Source organism: Bombus vancouverensis, chromosome 1 (assembly GCF_051014615.1).
Source record: "Bombus vancouverensis nearcticus chromosome 1, iyBomVanc1_principal, whole genome shotgun sequence".
Lineage (NCBI taxonomy): Eukaryota > Metazoa > Arthropoda > Insecta > Hymenoptera > Apidae > Bombus > Bombus vancouverensis.
In genome coordinates, this window is record NC_134911.1 from 1,773,810 (window position 1) to 1,799,763 (window position 25,954).

The 25,954-nt window shown below is 40.6% G+C and overlaps 1 protein-coding gene and 1 long non-coding RNA gene across 12 annotated transcripts in view; both read left to right on the top strand.

Annotated features, from left to right (window-relative positions):
• LOC117162475 (uncharacterized) overlaps positions 1 to 25,954 on the top strand; it is a 417,893-nt gene that overhangs the window by 42,408 nt on the left and 349,531 nt on the right. The window lies entirely within an intron of this gene.
• Positions 15,233 to 18,435, top strand: LOC143305189 (uncharacterized). 11 transcript variants are annotated; one of them, XR_013061940.1, is made up of 6 exons: positions 15,396 to 15,506; positions 15,603 to 15,703; positions 16,439 to 16,568; positions 16,718 to 16,766; positions 17,913 to 18,002; positions 18,106 to 18,435. It is a non-coding gene; the product is annotated as an uncharacterized LOC143305189 (long non-coding RNA). The 11 variants fall into 11 exon arrangements; XR_013061945.1 differs by lacking the exons at positions 15,396 to 15,506; positions 15,603 to 15,703 and adding an exon at positions 15,233 to 15,312; XR_013061942.1 differs by lacking the exon at positions 15,603 to 15,703 and having other exon boundaries at positions 15,390 to 15,506.

A 25,954-nucleotide genomic window follows, 5' to 3' on the forward strand; every position in this document is an offset into this window, starting at 1 on the left:
TTTCGCGTAGAATCACTCCCTTCCCGCTTGTACCTGCAGTTACCAACCACCCTATATATATTTATTATTGATGATTTATTTACAATAAATGGATTGTACAGATGTTGATTAAACAGAAGAACGATGGTTGTTTAACGTGAACTAGTCACAATAACGTACTGTAATCTAGACAACTCAACAGACAATTTGCAACTCTCGTTACAACGGATCCAGCTCTCTCTCTCTCTCTCTCTCCTTCTCTCTCTCTCTCCTTCTCTCTCTCTCTCTCTCCTTCTCTCTCTCTCTCCTTCTCTCTCTCCTTTTCTCTCTCTCTCTCTCTCCTTCTCTCTCTCTCTCTCCTTCTCTCTCTCTCCTTCTCTCTCTCTCTCCTTCTCTCTCTCTCCTTCTCTCTCTCTCCTTCTCCCTCTCTCATGTTTGGGCCAAAATCTGCATCGCGAGTCTGATTCGCTAAAGTACTGGAAGGGGTTAACAACAACGTCCATTTCCCTCACTTTCCTAACGAACGTTTTTCACGACGTATCCTTAGACACACCCCATCATGGTTTTCCTCTGCAGCATTATCGCGACGAAAAGTCAGTCGATAGTCGATAGTCGGTAATTGGTAGTTAGCAGATGGTAGTCGATAGTTGACTAAAGTTCCTCGACGTATCTTAGCAATCATCATCCGAAGTCGTTCCGGGCACTCTGCTGAATCGCTAGCAGCGCGAACCGCTAATTGTAATCGCAAGCTCTACGCAAATTGTACGTCCAGAGTATTTGTTAATAAGTATATCGTTAACTATACTCTAATTTTCTTCAGTATCTATCACGACCTATCCACTTCATATTCATAAAAGACGTCTATTGGTATTGGAATACGAGAACCTGTGTATATGTATAAAAATAAATTATGGACTATAGAAGTGAGGTGGTATGGTGATAGGTGCGTAAGGAACTACTCTTGGTGTTTTTACGAACAATAGTTTATTAGAACTAATCAACAATCAGAGTTAACAATTAACAATCAACAATTACACTTAACAGACAACAGGTAACAACTAACAAATAACGATAGACACCGAGAGGTCATTCGACGCGTTGCTATCAAATAGTACCGAGGAGTTACACATTTAATGGCGCAAGACAGACTGACTCTGCTTTTGTTTCGGATCGCGCAGATTCTTCCCTTCGTAGCCCATCGATATCCCCACTAGCGTGCATTCATTAGATGCGCCGCCAGTGCTGGCACGTGTATGCTCTTCCGAGAATTCGGCGGAAAGAGTGTGAAGATATCGATGGTACATTGGGCACGTCGGTGTTGCGCTTTGGCGGCGTCGCGCTTTGTATCCGGAGCCGTTGAAAAGTTCCGTGGCCCGTGCCGCCACAGTACCCCCTTACCAGTGATAACGCTATATAAATGAAAAATATATAAATGTTACAGGCAAGGGTGCACGTTCGCCGGCTCCTAACGCCTATCCGAGACCCGCCTGAAACCGATCAGGAAATCGAACTCTCCTGCCCGCGCGTGTGGTGTGATGAACTCTTGAGTCCCCTTCGCTTTGTTCGTTTCGGGCACCGGGCGGTATTGTTACATTGCGCTTTTCCGTGCTATGGTGTTCAATATTGTCGTTAAATAGAAATACGGGTTTCAATCGGTCTATGGACACTATTACGTTTTTATTATTTATTTTAATGGTGAAGGTCTTTTTTCCTCGCTCTATAACCTGATACGGCCCGTCGTAGGGTGGTTGTAAGGGGTCTCCGATGGCGTCGCGACGCAGAAATACGTAAGGCGATGTTTCGAGGTCGCAGAACACGAAGGTTCTCTTTTCGCCGTGTCGCGTAATTGGATGAGGCCTGATTTTTCCTATTCGGTCTTTTAGGCGACTTGCGAATTCCGAATTGGCTTGTTGTTTAGTCGGTACAAAAAATTCTGCCGGCAATCGTATGCCGGTGCCATAAACCATTTCGGCTGCCGTCGCGTTTAGGTCCTCTTTAATAGCTGTTCGTATGCCTAATAGAACTATCGGCAAGATATCCACCCAGTTGCTCGTATCGTGGCATTTGATTGCTGCTTTTAGTTGTCGGCGGAGGCGCTCTACCATCCCGTTGGACGCGGGGTGATAGGTTGTCGTGCGCAAATGTCTGATACCGAGCAACCGGCATAGTTCGTTAAATAGGTTCGACTCGAACTGGCGTCCTTGATCAGTCGTTATTCTTAAAGGCACGCCGAAACGAGATATCCACGTGGAAAGGAGAGCCGAAGCGACGGTTGCGGCCTCCATGTCGGCGATGGGAATGGCTTCGGGCCAACGCGAAAAACGGTCGATGCACGTTAGACAATATCGGTAGCCTTTTGAATATGGCATCACGATAATGTCTATGTGTAAGTGTTCGAAACGGCCCACTAATTCTCCGAATGTTCCGACGGGTGAGGATACGTGCCTGGTGACTTTACATTGTTGACACGGGATACATTGTCGTGTCCAATTTCGGGCGTCCTTGTTTATGGACGGCCAGACGAAACGCGTCGTCACCAGGTTTTGAGTGGCACGTATCCCTGGATGGGAAAGTCCATGGAGCGAATTAAATACGTCGCGCCGCAAGGATTTCGGTACGTACGGTCGTACAAAGTCACCCGATACGTCGCAATATATTTCTACGTCGTGATCGGGGAAACGTATTTTCTTTAACCGTAGCGCGGATGTACCGGAGTTTACGATGTTGCTTAGTTCTTTGTCGGCTTCTTGCGCGGCGGCGAGAGCTCGATGGTCCACAGACTTTCCTATCGCTTCGATGCGTGACAGAGCGTCGGCAACGTTATTGTCTAACCCCTTGATATATCTTATGTCGGTGGTGAATTGTCCGATGTAATCTAGTTGCCGGAATTGTCGCGGCGAACACTTATCAGGATCTTGGTTGAACGCATATGTAAGGGGTTTATGATCGGTGTAAATTGTAAAATTTCTCCCTTCAATGGCGTGTCGAAATCGCTTTACCGCAGTGTACATAGCGAGTAATTCGCGGTCGTACGCGTTGTACTTTCGCTGCGCGGAGTTCAACGGTTTGGTAAGGAAACCTAACGGCTGCCAAGAGTCGTTGACGCGTTGCTGGAGGACCGCTCCTATTGCATAGTCGGATGCGTCTACCGCGAGGCTAACAGGTGCGCCAGGTATCGGATGCGCTAACATCGTGGCGTTAGCGAGGGCGCGTTTCGATTCGCGGAAGCTGGCTTCGGATTGCTCTGTCCATTTGATGGGCGCGTTGCCCTTTTTTCCTCCTTTTAATAGGTCGTTTAGGGGTTGAAAAATTTTTGCGGCCCCCGGTATGAAACGTCGGTAGAAATTAATCATACCGAGGTACCTGTGTAGTGCTTTAACGGTCCCGGGGAGCGGTACTTCTACAATAGCGTCAACGCGTTCGGCTAGCGGCTTTATCCCGTCGGCGTTTACGGTGTGTCCCAAGAATGTGATTTCGTTCACACCGAATTCGCACTTTACTGGGTTGATGACTACGCCATACTCGTTTAAGCGTTCAAACAAAATCCGAAGGTGTTCGCGATGTTGTTCCTCGGTTTCGGATGCGATTAGGAAATCGTCTATGTAAGCGAACACGAAGTCTAATTTCGTCAACGAATCTTTGACACGTTTGCGCGGCGTTTCGAAGCCCAAACATCATGTTGGTTGTTTCGAAAAGTCCGAAAGGTGTCGTGATCGCGGTTTTCTTAACGTCTTCTGGCGCGATCGGGATTTGGTGGTAAGCGCGGACAAGGTCGATTTTTGAGTAGACACGCTTACCGTACAGATGTTGCGCGAAATCTTCGATATGTGGTGGGGAGTACCTGTCGGGTATGGTGCGAGCGTTCAACGCACGATAGTCGCCGCATGGTCGTAGACTTCCGTCCTTCTTTGGGACGACATGCAGGGGTGATGCCCATGGACTCTTCGATGGCCGCATCACTCCTTGCTCGATCATTGTTGCGAAATCCGCCTTGACTTGCTTGAGGCGATCCGGTGCGAGACGTCGAGGTTTACTGTAGACGGGTGGCCCGGGTGTGGTTTCAATATGGTGTACCACACTGTGTCGGATTTTCTCTCGTCCGAAGGCCGGTGGACGAGTTAGATCCGGAAACTCCGCCAAAAGTCGGTGGTAGACCGATTCGCCGATTACGGTTTTGATGGATATTTCTTCCGTCGTGGCAGCATATCCCCTTGTTGATAATTGGGTTGTCGTGTCGAGGAGTCGTTTGTTTCGCGGGTCCACGAGCAACCCATAATGGCTTAAAAAATCTACGCCTATGATAGGCGTTTGAACGTCAGCAATTACGAAGTTCCACTTGAAGGCTCGTCTAAGGGACAGGTTAAGGCCAATCGCAGTGGTACCATACGTTGCGATGCGCGTCCCGTTGGCCGCGAATAGTTCGTACGCGTTTTTCTTGACGTGCCTATGAATTTTACTGCGGGGGTATACGCTGATGTCAGCGCCGGTGTCTACGAGGAAAGAAATCTTCGTTCCCTTGTCCGTAACGAAGATGCGGCGGGATCTCAGGCCGTCGTCGTCTGCCGCGTCTACGGACGGCTGGTCTCGTTTCCCGACTTCCACGTGCATGGGAAACGACAGCTCCTCGCGCGTTCTCCGAACTTTGCATGATAGAAGCACAGACCGTCTTGCCGTGGCCGATCTCGCGAGCGCGAACGTCGGTGGTATCGCGAACGCGAGCGTGATCGTGATCGTGGTCGACGATGATTAATCATGCTCAACGCGTTCATCTGTGCCTGCAACTGTGATATTTGCTCGCTCAACACGTTGATTGCGGCGGCCATTGGTTCGTATGCTCCAGCGTTTTGCGCTGGTGGGTCCATTACTGCCGTTACCCGGGCGGTGCGCTGAAAATCCTCCCTGAATTCTTCAGCGATCAGGTCCGCCTGCCGCAATAACCTTTCTGGGTCCGAATCGTCGACTGCCGCGAGGATACGCCTGATGCGAGCGGGTAATCGGTTCCTCCACAGCGTGAGGATAAAATCATCGGGCGTGGAGGGGCTGGAGAGTTTTTTTAGGTGTTGATAAAACTGGGATGGTTTTCTATCTCCCATCTCCTCGCTTTCCACCAACTTCTTTATCCGGGTCGCGTCCGTATCGGATAATTTGCGAATGAGCGCATGTTTTAATTTTTCGTAGCGTCCGATGTCTGGAGGGTTCGTCATTAGGTCTTCGACGTCCTGGAGCTGTTGATCGTTGAGGCATTTTGCCAGCGTCACGTACTTAATGGTGTCTTCCGTAATTCGCGCTGCCTCGAATTGTCTCTCCAGAAGAGCAAACCATGCCGCCGTGTTCGTGGGCAGCAGTGGAGACATGCTGATCACCTGGCTGGCTATGGTTCCCTGTGTATTACCTTCCATCGTCGCGGTGCACTCAAAATCGGTGGTCAAAACGATAGCACTATCACTGTCACCTCTTTCACTAAATATTACGTCAAATCACGTCGGTAGTCACCAGTTTGAGGTGGTATAGTGATAGGTGCGTAAGGAACTACTCTTGGTGTTTTTACGAATAACAGTTTATTAGAACTAATCAACAATCAGAGTTAACAATTAATAATCAACAATTACACTTAACAGACAATAGGTAACAACTAACAAATAACGATAGACACCGAGATGTCGTTCGACGCGTTGCTATCAAATAGGACCGAGGAGTTACACTTTTAATGGCGCAAGACAGACTGACTCTGTTTTGGATCGCGCAGATCCTTCCCTTCGTAGCCCATCGATATCCCCACTAGCGTGCATTCATTAGATGTGCCGCCTGTGCTGGCACGTGTATGCTCTTCCGAGAATTCGGCGGAAAGAGTGTGAAGATATCGATGATACATTGGGCACGTCGGTGTTGCGCTTAGGCGGCGTCGCGCTTTGTATCCGGAGCCGTTGAAAAGTTCCGTGGCCCGTGCCGCCACATATATATATATGTATTACTATGTCAAACAATTAATAATCTACAAACCTAAGAAATAAATATACAAAACCACTTCATAAAATTTATATTACAAAGGATTCAACCAACGAAATAATATATATATATATATGTCGGGTTCACATTAGAATTAGGGTTAGGGGCGTAAAGCAAATCTTCGTTTGGATTACACGTCGTCGTTATGCAATAGAGAAGACATTGGCTAGTGCACATACGATTACCATAGAACCGGACAAGTAACTGTGGTAATTAGATACTCGAGAAACTAATGACAATGATCCTAGGCTCAATAACGAACCCGCGGACAACGGGACGGTAGCCGTACGCACTCGCAAAGATCTAAGTCGGATTCTGTGTTAATAGTCGCTGGCGTTAATCTCTTTTTTTGTCGATGAGACCGCAAGAGAGAATGACTTTCCGTCCCGGTGATACCCCAGAGGAAAACTATGACGGGGTGTGTCTAAGGACACGAGATCATCGGATTCGTCGGGGACATCCTACGTTCGGAAAGTAAGGGAAATTGACGTTGCTGCTAATTGGCCAATCTCCATATCGGTAGTTAGAAAAGGATGCTAGCTGCCCTTGAGGGAGGGTTGCTAGTGGGAGACGTCGTTCGTGGAAAAATAGGTCTCTCCTGTCTTCCCGTAACTGGGACAAAGACTGTGTATCTGTTGAAGGATTTTAGGTAACTAGATATTAGTGTTTATGACGGTCCTCGGGCTAGCCGATCACGTACTGTGGAGACGCGTCGACATCTGGTAAACATCCTGCCCGGAGAATAGGATCTGCGTGTGGCAAGCTACGGGACAGAAACCGTTGGAATGTTTACTGCCACGTGCTGCTACAAATCTTTCTTTTAAGGAGAGCTATAGGATTACTCAATGCCTTTGTTAGATGGAGAGTTCGTCCCGTTGACCGCGGCCACGTTCGGCGACTAATTGTCGCCTTGAGCCCAAGCTCATTGTCACAAGTCTCAAACAAATACAATTGGTTAGAATGACGGCAAATCGTTTAGTTACAACTGTAGATTTTAATTACAATGTTTTTATGGATTTTCCCGAGGTTTCAGAGGGAAGGCACCGGTGTCCTCTTATCTCCGACATATATATGTCGGAGATGAAAGAACACCGGAGTCTTTGGAATTTTGATTAATCCCGCAACATTGTAACCTAGAGTCTACTATAGCTGTAATTAAATAATTGTAGTTATTCAATCCGATTGTAATTGTTCGAGAATTGTGATAATGAGCTTGGGCTCGAGGCGACAGCCAGTCGCCGAACGTAGCCGCGATCACGGGATGAACGCTTTGTCTAACAAAGGCATGGAATAATTCTATAGCTCTCCTTAAAAAGGAAATAGTTGTAACACTCGACAGTAAACATTCCAACGGTCTCTGTCCCGTAGCTCGCCACACGCAGACCCTATTCTTCGAGTAAGATGATTGCCAGATGTCGATGCGTCTCCGCAGTACATGTTCGGCTAGCTCGAGGGCCCGTTATAAATCTTAAGATTTAGTCAACTAAAGTCCTTCAAACAGACAAACAGTCTTTGTCCCAACTACGGGAAAATAGGGGAGACCTATTTTTCAACGAGCGGCGTCTCCCACTAGCAACTTTCCCTCGAGGGCGGCTAGCACCTTTTTCTAACCACCGATATGGAGATTGACCAATTAGCAGCAACGCCAATTTCCCTTACTTTCTGAACGAAAGCTTTTCTCGACGAATCCGATGATCTCGTGTCCTTAGACACACCCCATTATAGTTTTCCTCTGTGGCATCATCGGGACGGGAAAGGCATCCTCGCTCGCGATCTCATCGATGAAAGGAGTAACCCTTTACGACCAGTGAATATTACGCGTCCGACTTAGATTTTGTGAGTACGTTCATCTATCATCCCGTCGGCCGCGGATTCGTTATTGAACCTAGGATCATTGTCATTAGTTTCTCGAGTACCTAACTACCACGGTTACTTGTCCGGTTCTATAATAATCGTATTTGCACTAGTCAATGTCTTCTCTATTGCATGATGACAACGTGTAACCCAAACGAAGATTCGTTTCACGCCCCTAACCCTAATTCTAATGTAAACCCGACATATATAAATACATATTGTACACAACAAAACACAACACAAATGTCACACGCCACCCTCAGTAAACTCGACTCTTCGTTCCTGCTCACACACGATGACTGCGTCTTCTGGGGCCACTCACGGATTCTTGACAACACTTCTTCTTCTTGCACTGAAACACCATATGCAGCGAATAAAGATAAACCAAAAAGGAAAAAATTAAATTAAATACAAGAAAACAAATAGGATACACACTAGGACGCTAATTGTTTAACAATTATCCAACGCTAATACCAAAATCACCGAAACCTACAACAGTAAATCAAACTAAACAGCGGAGGCAATGGAAATAAAAATCAAAATCTACGTAATTATAATTTACCAAAGTAACAATCAAGAAGCACAAACCACCATCCAGAGTCGACACTACTCACAACGCGCCAATGCAAGGGAGGAAAATAACAAATAAAATACACCTTATAAAAAAAATTACATATAAATAAAATCACTCTAATAAAACAACACCTGTTCAAAATACACGTAGGCATATAAAGCACTGTTATTAAATAAACTCAGAAGTCACATACGGAGCATCCGGATACATCTCACGAAACCTATCTAAACACCATGAGAGTATGTCCAGGCAAGTACCACCCTGACCTGAGGAATGGTGGCGTAGATAAGCCACCAACACTTGATCAAGGATCTCCTCTGGAAAACGAACCTTCGCACAGGTATCTGTATCGACCACTTCGACCATAGAAGAACCTGGCGGCAACTCAAGGGTATCCTCATCGGAGAAAGTTAGGTCGACAACGGAAGGATCCTCAAGACTCGACAATGGGGTTGGAGCCACACTATTGCTACCCTCCATAGAAAATGATTTCCCCAACCTCTTTAACATCCGACTACGACCTTTTGCGCCGCCACGACGACCATGTTTTCTTAAACATTTCAAAGGAGGTATGAATGGTCTACGCCTCCCTCTATTTCTTTTCTTCCTCTCACACTAAAATAAAACACACAAGTTTAAGGAAATGAACAACAATATGAAACAGGATGAAGTCAAAACAAATCAAAATAATACATACTTCAGATACATCAGTATCCATGATCTAACATAACCTGCATTCATAAAAAAGAAAACATGGAAATGCAGTAAAGAAAATCGACACTACCAAACATACAAAATATTGAACAATCGAAACCACTCATTACTATGAATTATTACATAAAAAGGAAAACTAACCTAAAAACTCACTAAGCAAATTAAACTCGCCAAGTAAAACGAACTCGCCAAACAATTAACAGCTGTTACGAATTGCCACTTCACACCATCCCTTATGAAGTTTTTTTTTTTTTTTTATTTATTTGTTGAAATTACAATCAATTCTCGCGTTGAGAATTTTCAGTAATTTTTCTGGCGTGGCGCAGTGACATGGCTGTTTATTTACAATAAGTTAATACTTATTATAGATAGGTATAATTTATAAGTATTATAAGTAAGTGCATATGCTTAATTTGGATAATTAAATGAATCTAACGTTTAGGTCTAGCGGGTAGTGCCTCTTCAGCCTGCGAATCTGGTCCGTCGTATCGAGTAGTCCAGTGATTAGGGGGTTTCGGTGTTTGTTGACTCTTTTGCTATATCTGTCGCTATATTTTGCTATTTCCTCTTTGACTGTAGGTATCTTGAGGTCGCGATGGATGGTTTCGTTGGTAACATACCAAGGTGCGTCTATTAAGGCTCTTAGCGTTTTCGATTGGAATCGTTGTAGTATTTCGATGTTGGAGTTACTTGCTGTTCCCCATAGTTGGATTCCGTAGGTCCAGACAGGTTTTATTACGGTCTTGTAGAGGGTAATTTTATTCTGTATGTTTAGTTTGGAGCGTCGGCCCGTGAGCCAATAGAGTTTTTTTAGTTTGTCCTTTAGTTGCTTCGTTTTATCTGAGATGTGTGTCTTCCACGTTAGTCTCCTGTATAGGGTCATGCCCAGGTATCGGACTGTGTCCCTGCTAGAAACTGTTGCATTGTTGATGGTGACCTGGGGGCAGGTTTGTTTTCGGAGCGTGAAGGTTACATGTGAGGATTTCTTTTCGTTGACTGTGAAGCCCCATTTGTGAAACCACTTTTCCATGGAGTCGAGACTTCGCTGGAGAGTGGATGAGGCTATTACCGGGTCTGCGTGGGTAGCTAATAGCGCTGTGTCGTCTGCAAATGTTGCTATTGTTATCTCGTTTGATATAGGTAGATCGGCAGTGTAGATGGAGTACAGTAGGGGTCCGAGGACACTACCTTGGGGTATGCCGGATTCTATTGGGAATGTTGCGGAAGTGGCGTCTAGGCATTTAACCATGAATTGTCTATTGGTTAGGTAGGATTTTAGGATGGAGTAGTAGGGGTGAGGTAGGATCTTTTTAAGCTTGTATAGTAGCCCTTCATGCCATACTTTGTCGAATGCCTGTTGGATGTCTAGGAAAACCGCTGAGCAATATTTTTTCTTTTCGAGTGTTTGGCTGATTGTATGAGTTAAGCGGTGGATTTGCTCTACTGTAGAATGATGTTTTCGGAAGCCGAATTGGTGATCTGGGAGTGTTTTCAAGTTCTCTAGGATTGGAAGGAGTCGGTTCGTGAGCATCTTCTCGAATAGTTTGGACAGGGTAGGTAAAAGACTGATTGGGCGATAGGAGCAGGTTTCGTATATCGGTTTACCGGGTTTAGGGATGAGGGTAATCAATGAGATTTTCCAGGCCTTAGGATAGTGTTCCAGGCGAAGGATAGCATTAAAAATCGATGTGATGAGTGCTATCCCTTTTGTGGGAAGTTCCTTGATTGCTTTATTGCTTATTAGGTCGTGTCCTGCTGCTTTCTTGGGGTTTAGGCCACTGATTGTTTCTATAGTCTCTGCAGAGGAGAAGGGTTCGATAGGAGGGGACATTTGGAAGGGGGTGTGCAGGTATTCAGTAACGTCCGCGGCGGCTTTGGGGGAATGGGGTTTGAATACTTTTGACAAGTGTTTAGCAAACAGGTCGGCTTTTTCTATAGGGCTTCGCGCCCATCCACCTTGCGGACGGCGGATAGGTGGGATTATTTGTGGGGGGCGTGTGAGTTTCCTGGAGGCCTTCCATAGTGAGTAGTTGGCGTCGGCTGTGGGGGATAAGCTGGCGAGGTATTTATGGAAACAGTCGTTTTTACAGTTTTTTAAGGTTCTGGATAGCTTTCTAGTTGCGTTGTTAAGTTTGCGTTTGTCCTCCGGTGTTCTATGGGTCTGCCATACTCTTGTTAGTCTACGTTTTTCTGCTATTTTTTTTAGTATGTATTGGGGATATTCTTGTTTGCTGTTAGATGGCTTTGTCGGTGTGGAGAGGCGGATTGCGTTTATTATGCTCGTGTTTAAGTATTCCGTGGCTGCTTCGATATCTTCCTTTGTTTTTGTGGGGTGAAGGCTGAGGTTGAGTGTGTAAAGACTTCTCTGAAGAGCTGCCAGTTGGTGTGTTGGTTGTGAATGGAGCCATTAGGTGTATTCTCGATGATTGTTGAACTGACTGTTGCTATCACGGGAGAATGATCAGAGGAGAGATCAGCCGAGGAGTTGATCTGGACGTGTCTTGATGGGATATTTTTAGTTATGAAGAAGTCGAGAAGGTCGGGTATTTTGTTGGTGTCAGTGGGCCAGTATGTGGGTTCGTATGTGGTGAGGTAGTTGAGGTTGTTGTTTATTATGCTGTTTAAGAGGTTTTTGCCTCTTGCTGTAACCAGTCTGCTGCCCCATTGGATGTGCTTGGCGTTATAGTCTCCTCCAACTATGAATCTATTGCCCAGGGTGTCCAGGAAGTTATCAAAGTCTTCTTTGGCGATGGAGTGTCTGGGAGGGCAGTATACTGCTGAGGTGGTGATTGAGCCATGACAGTCTTCTATTGCTACGTTTGTTGCTTGGAGGTAGTCTTTCTGGAATGATGGAAGTTCGTAGTGCTTAATACTTGCTTTGATTATTATTCCGGTGCCACCGTGGGCCTTTCCGCTGGGGTGTTGGGTATGGTAGAATTTGTAACCATTTATTTTCAGGTAGCTCTTGTCGGTGAAGTGGGTTTCCGATACGAGCATTACGTCGATTTGCTGGTGTTTTAAGAAGAGTTCTAGTTCAAGTTTGTGTTGCGCTAGACCGTTGGCGTTCCAGAGTGCTATGCGCCTTGGTTTTATTTTGAGTCGGGGCGTGCTAATTTTTCATGAGTGTTAGTAGCGATAGCAAGTGGTTTATTTGCTTTGATTGTTTCTCTATTAGCTTTTCAAGCCTTGAGGAGTTGTCTGTGTTAGGTGGGTTGGGGACACTGTTTTGGGGAAGGTTCCTTTGGCTGTTCGGGTTATTTTGGATGCCTTGTACTGCTTGGGCATAGGAGGTTGAGGTGGAGATGAATTTGGTAGGACTGGGTGTTTGGTTGGTTGAGGGGGTTGGGGTAGTCGTGAATTTCGGCGGGCTGGGTGTTTGGTTGGATACCTCTTTTGCTCTGAGCTTAGGGTACCTGTTCGTGTATAGTGTTTTATATGCTGGGCAGCCTTTGTATTTGGCAGGGTGGTCCCCTTGGCAGTGGATGCATTTCGCTGGGGTTTCCGGTGATTTGGCGCACTGGTCAGTGGAGTGAGTGCCTGCGCATTTAACGCAGCGGAAAGTATGGTTGCAGTATTTCTGCGTATGACCGTACCTTTGGCACCTTTTGCATTGCACTATTTCTTTTTTCACGAGCGGTGGTTCGATCTTTACTATCGCGTTCATTAGGCGACTGATGTTGTAGATTTCCTTATTGTTCGGCTTTTGTTTAATGTCTAGGAAGAATAAGGATAACGGGTCTTTCGAGACTCTATGCCTTATATTACTTACGTTGATGACTTCGTGGCCGAGTTTTGAGAGTTCGTATTTGAGTTCGTCTATGTCTGCTGAGTGGTGTATGTTTCGTAGGACCACCCGGAAAGGCCTTTCCTGTTTGAGTTGGTAGGTGTGGAAGTTGGCGTTCAGGGTCCTGAGTGTCTTATCCCTTATGAAGTGACGTGTTATTTTTAATGGTTTTTTGGGGAAGATAGTACAGCGTCCCACACGTGCAAAGACTCGGCAAAACACTAAGTTGCCACGTGCCTTGTACGTTCCATTCACACCAGCAAAGAAATTACTAGACACATCACAAATGCAACCTCAGCAAGGACAAGCTGCCACGCGCGTTCCACTGGCATCAGTAGGGAAGGACCTCAGACGCAACATCAACAAAATACGAGCTACTACGGTATCTACATTTTATCACGCACACCGCATGTCACTAACACCAAACGAAACATAAGACAATCAAGAAGACGATACTTCAGCAGACTCCACGTGTCCCAAAAATATGAGACAACCAAGAAGACGAAATTTCAGCACAATCCACGAAAGTAAGCAGTTATAATATTCCTAATTTGTCAGGTAAAGATATTACGATAATCTATCACGTGACAATTAAGAAAATACAAATAACGGGTAGTAACCAGAACGGCGTTCTTTGTTCATCCGAAAGTCGGTACGTCTACGTCGACTCTCAGTCAAAATCGAGTATAAAGTTAGTACTAGCCGTGCACGTTATCATTCTGTCCGTTAAAATTGTGTAAAGCTAATTAAGTTCGAAAAATCCAAGCGTCGAATAACTATTCGAAAATCAAAGTGTTCGCGTTGCGACTCGGTCCGTCGAACCTGAGTATCGATAGTGTTTGGTTTTAAAAATTTCCGAACGTTCACCATCATTCGAATTAAACATTCGTATCGTCACTTCATCTGCGGAATCAAAGTTAATTGTCAAAATTCGACTCATCACCAAGCTGTACTCATCACTGATCGACTTCACATCTAATTAAGGTAGGAAATTTGAAATTGTATATCCTCTTCTCTTTTAACTTGCAGTCGAACAAAAATTGTCTCCGAACAAAAGTACCCGTCGGCAGCTATTGTTGATAGATAAAACTACCAAGTACACAATTCATATAGATTTTATCCGAACGTCTTGAATTTACGATAATTACTCTCTGTATCAATCTGTGATTACGGTGTTTTCCAAACACTGGAAACATCTATGGTTTTCGTTTTCCTTCTCCCATCGTTAGCAGATTGCTCATCCTTGGGCGAGGCCTACGAGGCCACACGGATTGTTCACAGAGAGAATATAGTTACAAAATTGAAATAAGCGTTCTTGGCCAAGATTTAATAAATTGTCTGTAATAAAACAACTTTATCAACTTTCGATCTAATTTCGTTTATAATTTTTCGCTGTATCAACCAGTGATTACGGTGTTTTCAACGCAGAGAACATCTATGGTTTTCGTTATCCTCTTCCCATCGTTAGCAGATTGCTCATCCTTGGGCGAGGCCTACGAAGCCACACTGATTATCCACAGTGAACCCAGTTGCCAATTAAAATAATCATTTTTCGCTTACAACTCCACTAGTTGCCAAGAACGACTTATATTTTCTAAATTGTTAAATCTAACTGATTATTCGCTGTGTTAAACCTGTGTTAACGGTGTTTTCAATTATCGAAAACACTTATCGATTTTCGCAATCCTCCTCCCATCGTTGGCAAATATCGCCCGTCTTTGGGCAAGGCTTGCGAAATCCTACAAGTCGCACACACAGAGTGATATTCATTTCATCTTGATCATATCAGATGACAAAAACAAGAAAGAATCGAAAAGATAAAAGTCACCTCAGCAAGAAGCGATGAATGGTCTGAATTTTAAATAAGGACTCTTCTACTCTATGTTATTCCCGCTTATTTATAATATCCTAATTGTCACGTGATGGATCATCTCTATGGGAGTCACAGCATTGCTACGTGACAAATTAGGAATTTTGTAACTGTCTACTTTCGCGGATTGTACTGAAGTTTCGTCTTCTTGATTATCTTATTTACGCTATTCCTAATTTCTCGTATCCTAGAGACACATAGATGCTGCTGAAGTTTCGTCTTCTTAATTTCTCGTATTTCGTTGAGTATTAGGGACATGCAAGGTGCGTGATAAAATGTAGGTATCGTAGTAGCTCGTATTTTGCTAATGTTGCGTCTGCGATGTTTCCCAGAACTTCCTTACTGATGCCAGTGGAACGTGGCAGGCGCGTGCCAACTTGTCCTTGCTGAAGTTGCATCTGCGATGTATCTGGTAACTTCTTTGCTTTTGCCAGTGAATCGTTCAAGGCGCGTGGCAACTTAGTATTTGCCGAGTCTTCTTATGTGTTATTTCCTGTTTCTTTCAATAAAATATCATTTTTTTTTATAATAGTAAGCTTAATATATTATTTCATGGTTTGTTTCTCACGGCTGGTTTCTATCAATTTCCAGTATTCTTGCGTTACGATTACGTTGTGTTACGATCTTCCATTTTTATAATCATTTATTTAAAATATGATTTATTTTGTAACGCATAAAGGTTACTATATGCACGTGTTGATTATCCAAAATGGCCGCCTGTGAATGTTCGTAGTATATAGTGACATTTTATTAATGTGAAATCTATTATTTATCCGTTAATTATTTATGACTTTATTTTAATAGTTGACGTATAATTGCAGTGGGAATAATATTATTTTGCATTTATTTAATGTGCGTAATTATTGCATGTATGCCGATGCGCACGTGTAAGAGCTATCATAACAGTCCAAGATGGCCGCTCGTGAGTGTCTCTAGTAAAAGTGACGCGTCCTTAATTTGTTTAATACTGAAACAATTATTCGTCCGTCGCTTATTTTCCTTTATTTTAGCGCAGTTAGAATTTTTAAATGACAATAGTATTGTTTGTGTAATCATTATAATGTGCATATATACTATGTGTTACTTTAATATAATAACATGTGGATTGTGTTATTGTTAATTTTTATAATTTATCAATAGCACTATTTTATTGTTATGTTTCGAGTGGTTTATTTTTATAGAGTGTTCGCTTAATTAATTTAATACTAATATGTGCATAGTGTGTTATTTTAATATAATAGCATGTGGCTTATGTTATTGTTAAATTTTATAATTTATCAATAGCACTGTTTTATTGTTGTGTTACGAGTGGTTTATTTTTATAGAGTGTTCGCTTAATTAATTTGATAGTAATATGTGCATAGTTTGTTATTACCAGTTCTACTGCGTAAAATAACCTTATTTCTCTACGCTAGACTTAATACAATTATGCTATATTAACTTAGTACAATATAATAATTTTTTATCTTAATCGCGTTTGTCGTTGATACTCAGTTAATCAGTTTTAATTAATTCATAACCTATTCCTATATTATTGGCTATTTTCTGTTTCTTTGTTATGAAGTTGTCGTTACCTTGTGCGTGTAATTTGCCGCCTTTACATAGAATTTAGGAGCTAATCTTATACATTGCTAGTTAAAATCTTTATTGTTTATAGGTTCTACAATTCTAATCCTTCATCGCTGTGTCCTTTACTTGGAACGGTTACATGGTGTGCGTTTGGTATCTTCTGATTCTTCGTTACATGTCTAACACTTGTCAAGACTACTTTTACTTATCCTGGAATTGTAAGTATATATATAAATATATATAAAACACTGTATTTTGTAAATATCTGTATAGTAAAATAGTCCGTCCACTATCTTGTTTGCTAAGACCGCGTCGCTAACATCGAATTGTTTTGTTATAATGTCAGAATATTTCCTTGGTTTTCCAGTTTCTTGTTGCTGCCTTGACTGTTTCAGTAGTATCTGGTTCAGTATTCCGTAAGTATTCACTTAAGTTTGGTAGTAGGCTTCTTGTAACTGCGTCGGTTTTAATGTATATCTTCCGATGTGAGTAACGAGCTTTTTATTATTATCAATTCCTATTCCAATATGGTTTACAACATTCTTCCCCTTTTTAGGTTATGATTGGTTACGTCGGTATTTATTACTTTCGATATCTTCATACCGTCGTATATTATGTTTTGCAAAGTTGGATCCGTAGCCAATTCTCGTGGAGTTCCTGCATGCACACTTCCTTCTACGATGATTGGTTGCATACAAATCTCGTTAACTTATAAAGTACCTTTTCTTGTTTGCTAAGACCATTCGGTCGGTGTTGAATCGTTTGTTATGTCACTAATTTTTGACTTTCCTATTTTCTCACGTCTTCTTGATCATTCCAGTAATATCAACTTCGATTCTTCGTACACGTTTACTCCAATTTGGTAGTTGGTTTCTCATAACTGTGTTGACCCTTGTATAAATTTCTTCAATGTGAATAGTAAATTATCGTTGTCACTGACTTAACCTATCCTAGTTATTTCTTAACTCTTCCTGCGCTTACTAATTAATTTTATTTCTTCTTATTAAAGACCGCTATGTCAACGCTGAGTTATTTCATTATAATGTCACTAACTTTCTTGATTTTTTCGGTTTTATTTTCCATTAGCGAACTGTAAGTTTGTTGTCGAGCATCAATTATTGATTGTTGTGCTTCGTTTAGTTTAATTGAAATATAATTGTAAATTTTTAATAGTATTATTTTCTTCCATATATATTAAGGCAATTGAGGTTAATTTATTTATTCGTTTCTGCTGACAGTCATATACTATGTTCTACGGAGTGGGTCCACAACTTGTTTCTGCGAAATTCCTGCATGTACTTTTTACTTCTACGATGATTAATTGTGCACTACGTGCTTTTAACTTTCACTGCTTTTAATTATTTTATTGAATTAACATGTTGTGTATTTAAATGATGGTTAGAACACACACATAATAATTTTCCTTTTTCTTTTACGTTTCTACTATCTGCATGATTCGATAAGCACTGTCACACTTCCTTAGGCACAATATTGTTATAGACATTTAGTAATATTATGTTTTGTATTGAAACAATTGAAGTTAATTCTTCCATTTGTTTCAGTTAGCTGTCATACCTTGTGTTCTACGGATATGGACAAATAACCTGTCTTCGCATATACACTTCCTTCTACGATGAGTAATTGTTCACGAGGTATTTTCCACTTCCTCTGTTTTGTAATTATTTTATTGAATTACACATTTTATATTTAAGTAATAGTTAGAGCACGCATAGTAATTTTCCTTTTTCCTTTTAGGTTACCACTATCTGCAGTATTCGACAAGCAGTGTTGTTCCATATACTACCGTACTACGTTGTCTCTTGAAATCGTTCTTGTGGTCTGTTTCGATTCTGTTAGTTTTAACTTGTTCGAGTGTATTGTTCGTGGAATCCCTTTTACTTTAATCTTGACGTTTCGTGTGTGGATTCTGACAATAGTGCCTGGTTTATTGAAGTGTGTTAATATGCCTAGGTGTTTTATATATTTTATATCTAGTTGTATATAAGATATATTTTGTTTATTGTGGTTTTGTATGTCCATATTTGCTGTATATTAAATTGCTTGATATTTCCTGTTTGTTATAAAGGTGTGTATTCCTATCGTTCCATTCCTTTTTCCTTTCCTTTGAATTATTCATGAAGTTATTACGAGATTTGATTAAATTGTCAAATTGTAGGTTATCCTGATTGAATATAATATTATGTCGTGATTTATTAATTAATTTGCGAGTCACTTTTGGTTAATTGGTTCTTCATAGTTTATCCTTAGTCGAATTATGAAATTATAGGTTATGTTGTACTCTATATTTACTATTTCGTTAGAGTACCTATTTTAACTTTATTATCTCTTATTTGCCCTCGTATACTAATTCTCTATATATGACAACACTTAATTAATCTTTTATTAAAAATTACCATTTCGTTGTATCGTTCGTTTGTTTTTAATATTTGAATTGTCGCTCGCGTTATTTGTATATTGCGGTTTTCCGTTTTTTCGTTACGGCACGTGCGTAGCGCGGGACGTGACACCCTCCCTCTTGGGGTTCAAATTTCCTTCGGAAATTTGACTGATCGCATCCCTGAACTCGGTCGGAGTGGATGTAGTGGCTGTTGGTATTTGGTTTACTGTACTGGTCGGTGTGATTGATATTCCTTGTAATGCTAATAATATCGAATTCATCAATCGTTGGAACGTGCTGGTGCGTTTTTCAATATATCTGTACCCTCCAGCGTCTCGCTTGGAAGATGAAATCTGTCTTGATTTTTCTGTATCGGTGCTTCAACGTTTCTTCTTTCTTTTATGTTTAAATGTTCCAGTCGCAACAATTCCATTATTTTGTCGAACCTTGTTTCTTTAGATACTGAAATATTGTTGCACGTAGTTTGAGAGAGCGAAGTGGGAATTATAAATTCTTTAATTACCATTGTAGGTATGGTAAATTCGTAATCCCTCAATGTGGTATTAATTACTTTTAGATAACCCCGTCCCTTATGGTTTCTCACAACCGCGTTTCCGTAATAGACTCCCTTAATCGGTTCGATTTTGGGAATAAATCCCTCGTTTGCCTCCGGATTTGCAATATTTATTGTACATGGTACTGAACTTCGTTTCGACACTATTATTGTATCGAACGGGATGTAAATACTTCCCATTTAATATTTTTGCTCGTAATGCAGACGAGCTTTGCATCTTGCAAAAATTCGGATCCTAAGATTCCGTCTTGATCGATCAGCAATGATTCATCAACTACATGAAAAGTAACTGAATGGCCCGCAACCTGTATTATTGTCTGCGCTAGGGTGACCAGGCTCGTTGCCGTAATTCCTCGAACTTCAATTGATTTTTGCTCGTTGATGATTGCTGAATCGGGTAAGGCAGGTTTCTTGATGATATTGATTTCTGATCCGGAGTCTAAAAGTAAATTTGTTTTAGTTTTAAAATCTGGGGAGACTATTCGTGCAATTGGAGTATTTGGGGAATCGTTTGGGTTTATATATATTCGTTTCCCTTACAAGCTACTAAACTTTGTAATATTGGCTTCAGGACTTCCATGTATCCAATTACTATTTCCTTCCTTTTCTTCATTTTAGTTTTTATTTTGCGCCAAGACGCAAGTTTAATGACACCGATCCAATTATCCAATTGCTTGCCAATAGCATTCAAAATACAAATTTTTGAAAATGCCGCAGCCATATTAACTCAAAAATATTTTGTATATAGTATAGTGTGATACCATCTATATGTCGGAGATGAAAGAACACCGGAGCCTTTGGAATTTTGGATAATCCCGCAACATTGTAACCTAGAGTCTACTATAGCTGTAATTGAACAATTGTAGTTATTCAATCCGATTGTAATTGTTCGAGAGTTGTGATAATGAGCTTGGGCTCGAGGCGACAGTCAGTCGCCGAACGTAGCCGCGGTCACGGGATGAACGCTTTGTCTAACAAAGGTATGGAGTAATTCTATAGCTCTCCTTAAAAGAAATATTCGTGGCGACACGCGACAGTAAACATTCCAATGGTTTCTGTCCCGTGGCTCGCCACACGCAGACCCTATTCTTCGAGTAAGATGATTGCCAGATGTCGATGCGTCTCCGCAGTACATGTTCAGCTAGCTCGAGGGCCCGTTATAAATCTTAAGATTTAGTCAACTAAAGTCCTTCAAACAGACAAACGGTCTTTGTCCCAACTACGGGAAGATAGGGGAGACCTATTTTTCAACGAGCGGCGTCTCCCACTAGCAACTTTCCCTCGAGGGCGGCTAGCATCTTTTTCTAACCACCGATATGAAGATTGACCAATTAGCAGCAACGCCAATTTCCCTTACTTTCTGAACGAAGGCTTTTCTCGACGAATCCGATGATCTCGTGTCCTTAGACACACCCCGTCATAGTTTTCCTCTGGGGTATCACCGGGACGGAAAGTCATTCTCTCTTGCGGTCTCATCGACAAAAAAAGAGATTAACGCCAGCGACTATTAACACAGAATCTGACTTAGATCTTTGCGAGTGCGTACGGCTACCGTCCCGTTGTCCGCGGGTTCGTTATTGAGCCTAGGATCATTGTCATTAGTTTCTCGAGTATCTAATTACCACAGTTACTTGTCCGGTTCTATAATAATCGTATTTGCACTAGTCAATGTTTTCTCTATTGCATAACGACAACGTGTAACCCAAACGAAGGTTCGTTTCACGCCCCTAACCCTAATTCTAATGTAAACCAGACATATATTTTCCTGGGGGAATCATAAGATTAGCACTACCTACTATGTTACCTATGTCAAAGACTAGATGTAGTAACCAATGAAGTATTTTTAATCCAATTATAATCCAATGGCTAGCGTATTTATTCAAGTTTTTATGTATATCTTCGACTGGTGATTCCCTCTTTTCTCCCTTTTGATTTCTTTGAGCTCGTTGAACTTGCGTTTCTTCAGCTTGAAAATGTTTAGAATCCTTTTCCTTAATTACCCTTTTTTCTTCTTTATTTACTTTATTCACAACACCTTGATTTTTCTCTACCTTTTCAGGATGAATAGTTTCACTGGAAGTGCTTATTATAATTAAATTATTATTTATTTGTATGGAACGTTTAGAAATATTTTCGGTAGATTTAGAATTATTCTTTGAATTTTTATTACAAACCTTTTTGCTTATAGATTCTGTTTTGGATTTAGGGATAGCTATATTTTTATTCTCTATAGTGTGATCTTCCTTGCAATTTAATGATTTGGCTTTGAGTTCGATAAAGTTACCTTCTGATGGTTTTATAGAAGTTTTTGAGTGAGATACATTCGCTATCTCTTTTCCTATTATGGTTGAGTCATTCACGAAATTCGTGGAGTCTTGCTTTTGTATCTTTGCCAAGTCGAACGTGGAGAGGCACTTCGCACTTCCCAGCGGGTCCAATATCTCCGTGATATTAGGCAGTGGATAAGCGTTGCCTATCGTCTCGTCGTTCAATTTCCTAGTTTCTGCTTCATTGTTTAACGTGACATTATCCCTTATCACAGCAACGGAATGGTGTTTGCATTGAAAAGTTGATTGGTTGAAATGATCAGCATCTCTCTTTTGATTTAGATCTCTATCGAGGTATTTATTTATGCATCTTTCTTCCCAGGTTATTGCTCTTGCTTCTTTCCTGACATCTTCTTCTATTCCCGGGTTGTTTAGATATTTCCACGACGGCGGTACAAATCTCCAGTCCTGGCGGTTGTTTCCGATGTAGATATTATTGTATGGTGGATGAACGTTGTTTCGGTTATAATTATTCGAAGGTGTCGGATGTTGGTATCGAATTCTATTGTTCGCTTGTTTTAATTCTCGTGTTGCTTTCACGGCTTGGCGGTACGCATCGTCCAGTCCAAGGATTGGTATCCTGCTATCTTTACTCGTAAATACACCTCGTTTGGGAGCCCCTTAACGAAAGCTTCCCTCGTGTCTCGATCTATCCTATCTTGAAATACGGTGCCGTACTCGTATCTTTCCCCGTTCATTATCGCCAGTCTGAGATCTTTGACGCGATCTATGTAGTCCAAAATATCTTCTCCCGGTCGTTGAAATACTGTAGCTAATTCCCCTTTATATTCGTTAACCGTTTTTCCCGGACCGAACATATCTTTTAATTTATTCCCGAAATCGTTTAAACTTATTACTTCTGTGTCTTCTACGGCGAGAAACGCGTGTCCGCGAAGCTTATTCGTTAATAATTTTACTAACTGAGATTCTTAATGCCTAGGAACCATGTTTCGTGCGCGCTCGCATGCTCTTAAAAATCGAAATACCGAGGGTCGATGTCCGTCGAACACCGGTACTGTCTCTATTGCATCTTTTAACTTAATTGGTTGGGGATTAACTTCTGTCGGTATTGTCGCTTGGGAAATTATCGGCGATGATACGGGTGTCTTGATTTCTTTTTTTGTTTTCAGTGAACGCACATCGTCTTGTAATTTATTCATTTTTGTACTCATGTCGCGAAAATTCGCATCCCATGCTTTAAGTTTTTCCGATAACATCAAGATCATGTCTTTGTCCAATGATTCTAATTTAGTCGCCATTATTTCTTAGGTATATATTTTATCGATAATCGTAACAACTTTAATCCTCCGTGGAACCTATCCCACCGTCTAAACCAACTTTAATCCTCCGTGGAGCGCATCCCATGCTTTAAGTTTTTCCGACAATGTCAAAACCATTTCTTCGTCCAACGATTCCAATTTAGTCGCCATTATTTCTTAAATATATATTTTATCGACAAGCGTGACAACTTTAATCCTCTGTGGAGCGTATTCCACCGCTGCCACCAAAAATTAATCTCTGTTACGTATTTATTTGTTTAAATCGATCAAATTTTAAATTTAAATTTTATTAAATTTATTTTCCGTTTGAGTTGAATTTAATCGGAAGGGAAATATTGAAATGATATGATTGCGTATGAAATATTAATTTAGATTTCTGATTAATACGGTAGTTGCTGCCACCAGAAATAGTCTAAGGACTATTTCGAAAATTTTTTTTATTATTATTATTATTATTATTTTCTTTAAGCTAGAAGTGTTAGTGTGTGATGGGTATTGTTCGTCTGTCGTGTCTTTTGGTAACTACTAGATTGAATTCCCAGGCTGGAAGTGCCTCTGTAAGCACCTTCTTGGCTGTAGGAAAACAAATATTTGTACCTTCGTTTTTTGGTAACTATTAGATTGAATTCCCAGTCTGGAAGTGCCTTTGTAAGCACCTTCTTGGCTGTAGGAAAACAAATCTTTGTACCTTCGTTTTTTGGTAACTATTGGATTGAATTCCCAGTCTGGTGTCACGTCCCGCGCTCCGCGCGTGCCGTAACGAAAAATAGAAAATTGCAATATACAAACAACGCGAGTGACAGTTCGAACACTCCAAAACAAACGCACGGTATAACGAAAATGGAAATTCCTTGATAAAAGACTAATTAAACGTAGTTATATATAGAAAACTAACATACGAGCGTAAATGATAAAATAGAAATAAATACTCTAACGAAGTAATAAATATGAAAAATATAACATAACCTATACCAACTAACAACCCGAGCGAGGTGCGAATCAATCTGGAACAAGAACAATTATATCCGACGACAGGAAAATATACTACAATTAATTAACGAAGATGGAATACGCAAATGCAAAACAAACTATTAAATAAAACCAACTAGTAAATCGAAGGAACAGGTAAAATCTAGAAGTTAAAATAATTATATACCACATAATAGCAAAAGAGAATAAGTGGAAGACACATTTTAATTAATCAACAAGAAAAGGAGAAATTATAAAACAATTAACTAATAAACTGAGTGAACTGCGAACTCACCTGATGAATCCGAAATAAAATAATAACAAGGAAATAATTAGGAAAAGGGACAAGAATACATGTTATATTTTATTAAATAACAAAAGATAAATGGATAAATAAAATAACTAAATAAACCTGTTAACAAACCAAGTAATTATACATAGTTAACATTCTAATAAAAAATTTTTATTATCACATTACAAGTTATATATGTATGTATGAGATCAATATTTTAATAAATAAATAAAAAAAATTTAAAAATGCATTGTTTATCCCATTGGAAGATTACGTCGTGAAAATATATATATGTGTGTTTTACATTATTAATTAAATATTAAAATATACAATATTAAAACTAGTTAACACATCAATAAAATCTAGCGAAACATAACCTATGCCACGAAACATATATGTATATTCCAAACAATATTAAAAAAAAGTAGAATTGCTCATAACTTGGTGCTGGATCATCTGAAGTAAAAAAATCAGGTAGGTAACAGTTTCGCCCAGGTAACGCTAGGAGGGTTTTTCGAAATTTCAATTTTTCACTTTTTTGGAACACTTTGAGTTAGCCGATTTTGCGAAAATTTGCGGCTAATTTTCCCTTCAAAGTGTTCCAAAAAAGTGAAAAATTGAAATTTCGAAAAACCCTCCTAGCGTTACCTGGAGAAAACTATTACCTAACGAATGAACTTTGATTTTTTGATTTCGGATGATCCAGCACCAAGTTATGAGGGGCACGGCAATTATACTTTTTTCCGATACACGTCCTAATAATTGCTGCCATTGCCGTATTTTTTAATATTTTTCCGTGAAAATTTTATACAATATTCTTCGAATGTCATACTTTAATGTACTATTGGTTTTAATAAAGAGATTTTTAACTGTGTCGTCACAAATAATTCACAAAAACATGCCTTTTTTTGTATGAATTAACCTTACCCCCCTTAAAAAAAAAATAATTTTTTTCCATTTTTTTCACATTTTATGTCCTAAACAGGCGCATTAAAATAAAATCAATTGTCACTCGTTGACACGTTTCGACTAGCGTCTAATCCGTCGCTTGTTTAGCTTTGGTTTTTGCGAGCAGATTATTTCGAAGAGAGGCTACGCAGAAACGAGTAGACATTTTAAAGCAAGAATATGGCATCGGTGAATTGGCGTTATGCTGTCCCATCGCGAAATCGTGAGGGCTGTCATCCAGAATTGGTCCCCTGTTGCACCTTCCAGAGTTTGGATATGGATATTAAATTTCACAGCGGGACCTCTACGTGATGTTTCTATCTTTGACGTTGCACCCTGCTTGCTCGACAAATAGAGGACATAAAGAGAAACTCTTAGGTCCTCATTTTTTTTCTTCTTCTTCTTTTTGCATATTTAATGAACTTTTATCTTTACTTAAGGATAAATATTAAATATGGTGGGAATGGAATACCATGCATATTTTATTACGTTTTATGCTTTCGTTTTATAAGGGAATAATAGTCGCACAATGTTTTTTGTTTTATATTAGTTTATTGAATTGTGCACGAACATAATAATAGGAATAGAACGAAATGGATCATACCTAATTCAATAAAATAATATTTTTATTTATTATTGCTTAGTCCGTGCCTTTCGGCTTTGGACGAACTTTCGGTTTTACATCTCTTATGTCCATTTCTCTTCTTATATTCTATTGTTCCTCCCGTTATTTCGCATTCTTCTATTACATGTCTCAGGTCTTCTTCTTTCCTTCTACATAGTCTGCATCTTTTTTCTCCATTTTCTTTCCAGTAT